A 4,352-nucleotide genomic window follows, 5' to 3' on the forward strand; every position below is an offset into this window, starting at 1 on the left:
AACCAGTTAAGCTGCAAATAATAACATGAAAGGAAAAAGATCGGGTCATCTATAGTTCCTGGCCCTTTCTGTCCTTCCTTACTCACCATGAAGCAGAGAGTGTTGGTGGAATGTGCACAGAGCAAGAAGTGACATAAATACAGCTGGGTCGGTCTGTGCAGTGTTTCTGGGTTTGAGCAAGGGTTCTAAGTTCTGGTAAGAACAAAGTACACAAGCACGTATGTGCTGGGAGATATGAATGTGCATGTCACTGATTCCACATACAAGTTAAAGGAGCTCCAGACTTTCATTCAAACCTGGCACTGACTGATATAAAGCTGAATGGTGAACTTTGTGTTCATAATTAAAACATAAGTTTACTTATCACGTCATTAAAAATAAGTCACATAGGTGTCCCAGCTATTGCAGAGAGTGACCACTGAGGAAAGGACGAGTGTTCATATTTAGCACTGTTCCCAGCAATTTTGAACCAGGCTTTCCCATTCCACTTTGCGTAGCCACTCCTGGGGGGACACTGGCTGCTCCCCGGGGATGGCAAGTTACGAGCCACACAAAGTTGGCCACGTCTTCCGTCCACATGGCTCCATGGGTAACTTGGCTGTGATACACCTTCAGAGGAGTGGGTGCAGGATAGCGAGGGGGAAGCAAAGAGCCAGCGGCACCGTGGGAAGAGGACTGCAGGATAGGACAGGACACCTGAGTCAGGACCCGGCTGCTTCTAGCGGACTCGATTCTTGGGACCTTGGCCATACCTATGGGGGACTCTCCCATCTGTAAGTTGAGGTGAGGTTATGAAGGTTACTATTGTAAGAGAGCCGGTTTTAGCATTCTAAAGGTGGCTGACTCATGAAACCCTGGCCAAGTAGCTCCCCACTCCCCAGCCACCGTCCACAGACGGATAATGTGCGCGCACGCAGAATACTCACCGCGCAAATGTGCTGTCAAGAAAAGTTCTGTTCGGGACCCGTAGGACCAGGTCGGTACTCCCAAGCTCCTCCTACCTAGAATTTCTCAAGTTTCCATTGTCCAACCCTACCTTTCCAAAATTTTGGAGGGGGTGTGGAGATTACACTTAGTTATTTTGTTCTACTCACTGGTATAATCATCATGTTCAGAAGTCCTTAACTCAGCGCACACCCTCACGCACACACGTCATTCCTCAGACTTGACCAAGACTTCAATCAGCGTGTCTCACAACAGATGCATCCAAACAGAACTCTTCTGTCTTCTTTTTTTTTTTTTTCCTTTCAAGAAACTAATCTTGGGAGAGGGAGTTGGGCTTCTTTAAACCCTACAGTTTTGAAAGAGGACGAGTATCTTAGCAGCACCTACGTGGTGGCCAAGCTGCGATCGTAACCAAGATGGCCCTGAGCGGGGATCTTCATCGTGACCCCAGGAAGGTCCTGCCCAGGAACCGTTTTCATCCTCAGCCCCCAGAGCATACTTGCTGCCTTTGAAACAGAGATCAATATTTACACTTTACACAGGTTTCCATTTAGTGGTTTTTCGCACACCCATAAATGATAGATAAACTTGTTAGGAACTCAAGAAAAAAAAAATAATTGTTTTGTGGATGTAAATTGTTCCTCAGCTGGAAGTCCAGACAAAAAAATCACACGGTTTTACTCGTTGACAGTTGCATTTCCTTAAATCAATTATTCCCATAATTTTTCTACAGAAGCCGATTATTGTGACTATCAGTTTGTTAGGGCACTGCTCAATTGTTTTCTAGCTTATTACTAATGATACCGACTCTGCTTCCTTTTAAAATACTGTACAATCTTCTGAAATAGGAGCATGAACTGACCTCCAATTGAAAAGAAACCCTCCTCCGCCATCCCGTCTTCTTAATTGAAAAGCACATTTTCAATGCAATAAAAGAAATGAGAAACACATTCTTCCTATTCACTTAGTCTTCCATAAAGTGGATAAAAAGGGTCTAACGCCAGATGGGAGGTCATTCTTAAGTCTGCCGTTTGTGCAGTAAGTGTTCTCAAACAGAGAGAAAGAAACTCACTCGTAGAAAAATTGGCAGGGGAGAGTGGGAATATTTAGTTTCTGGTTATATAATATCTCAGAGTGGATTGGCTCAGTCCTCCCTGAAGATTGAGGGAAGCGAGACCAGAGGGGAGAATGGATGAGCCCCTCGTCTCTTCCCATCACTGTCTAGTTTTGGAATTACTGATGCCTCAGTTCTGTGGAGGGAAGAATTCACTTATTTATTCACTCCCTGGAACGTTTACTGATTCCCTAGAAAATAAGTTTCCAGTGAACTCAGTTCTATTCCTAATAGAAATCGCAAATGTTCTCGTCTCCATGTCCTGGGACTCTCCTCCTGTCCCTTTTGAGCTCCACGGCAGTGGTGGTGCCTGTTGGCCAGCTTCTGTCTGGCCTGGCTTGGTCGGTTCCACCAATACGTCGTCTTGTTTATCCTCCTTCTCATGTCCCCCAGATGCCCCAAGAAAAGGGTTGTTTTGATGTGATACAGATTTTTTTTTTCTTTCTTCCACTTTGGAATGAGTTTAGAATTAGTACTTATTTGCAAGTCAGGGCTTCTGTGGACAGAGACCAGAGCCCCTGCTCTGTGTGGTGAAGGAAACCATTTAGTCAGGCCATGAGAAGGGGCGTCAGTCAATTCAGAAGCAAGAACAGATGAGTTTTCTTTTTGTTGAGAGGAAGTTGCCCATGGTCATTCAAGTTGATGCCACAGAACAAGTTGTCATCTTTCCAGGTAAGAGATCAGAAGAGACGGCCGTCGCTCTCCGCCAGCTCATCGGAGCACTGCCTTCTCCCCTCCAGTCTGACGAGTGTGCCTTTTGTACCCTGGGCCATTATTTCCCTCTTCTGATGTTCAGCCTCTCACCCTCTGATGAATGGTCATAATGAGGAGAGATAACACAGAAATACTTTATTTAGCTCATTGTGATGCGGAAAGATCGTCCATGTTGTGGAAAGACCCAAAATGCAGGAAATTATTTACTCGATTTATGAAAACTATGATTACTATGATAGAATTGTTTGACAGAGTAACTCTGCCTTATATTTGAATGTCAGTAAATAAATGTCCAAATTACTTGGGGTTTCTTTAGTCCCTAATTATAGTTAATGCCAACACCCTCTTCCCATCTCCTCCTTACTTTCAGGACTATTTTTATGTGGTTGTTAAGTATTGAAGGCATTGAAGACACCCTGTGTCTTAAATTGTGGTAAGAGAAAGGAGGGTCTGGGCATCATCACTAATTTTTCAAAAGGAAACATGACGAACGTCTACTCAGGCATCCCTGATGATGCAGAGAAGGCACTTGCCAGCATCGCTATTTGGAAAGGCAATTTAGGTACATGCACTCTGTTTCTGTGAGTAAGAGCAGGGAAATGGAGATTACGGTTATTTGTTCACACACTGTGGAATGCTGTGCACCCCCCCGTCTTCCTTTCATTATCTGTAATTTTTCAGCCACCGAACAACAAACTGGTAACAGGTGTTGCTGGTGAGAAACACCCCTGCCTTATTACAGTCTATTTTGTCCAGAGAATAAATTTTTTTTAAGTGAGAACACCAACAAATTTGAAAATAAGACTAATTAAAATTAGTTCAGACTATCAAAATCTCCTGGGGCCACCAAGAGTGTGTCTGGGTCCTGATGCAGAAAATGATTCAGGATTTGTACTGACGAGGGACAAGGGCCAGCCCGGCCCTGTCCGATCTCTGTGGTTTGTACTGCGTGGTGATGCCCTCGTTCCAAGTGGGTGCCGTGCCTTGAGCAAATTTGCTTTTCTCTTTCATTCAGCATATTTGAATTCTCCATGGTTTCTGTTGAGAAAATGCATATATTCAGCTATCAGAAAGAATGGAATGGGTGAACTCTTTCTTTCGAAACTTTTTTAGTTTTTCATATTTTAAGACACTAAACCGAGTGTAAAAGTTCTGGTGTTTTACTTATGCCTCAATAACAGATATTTTTCCATGAGGAAAAAGTAAAACAAAGTCTGCTGCTTGGACTCCAATGAACAACGTGTAACATTAAGAAACGTGAAGTAGAACGTGGTTTCTTTTGAAAAAAGATCCTTTGAAAGTTCCACAATTATAAACAGGTAACTTTTCATGCCCCACACATATTTGCTTCCCTCTTTTCTTAGAACAAACCCTAGTTTAATATTTCTGTGTACTTCACATCCATATTTTCATGTTCTAATTAAATATATATTTAATTATCAACAGGATGTTGTATTATTTGGTATATTTAAATACTAACAGAACTTCATGCATTAAAGGCATTAATAATCAGGAAATGAGCATGCTTGTTGAATCTGCAAAAATAGGATAATTTATTAATTTGTTAATTGTGTTTCCT

This window comes from Ailuropoda melanoleuca, chromosome 10 (genome assembly GCF_002007445.2).
Source record: "Ailuropoda melanoleuca isolate Jingjing chromosome 10, ASM200744v2, whole genome shotgun sequence".
Lineage (NCBI taxonomy): Eukaryota > Metazoa > Chordata > Mammalia > Carnivora > Ursidae > Ailuropoda > Ailuropoda melanoleuca.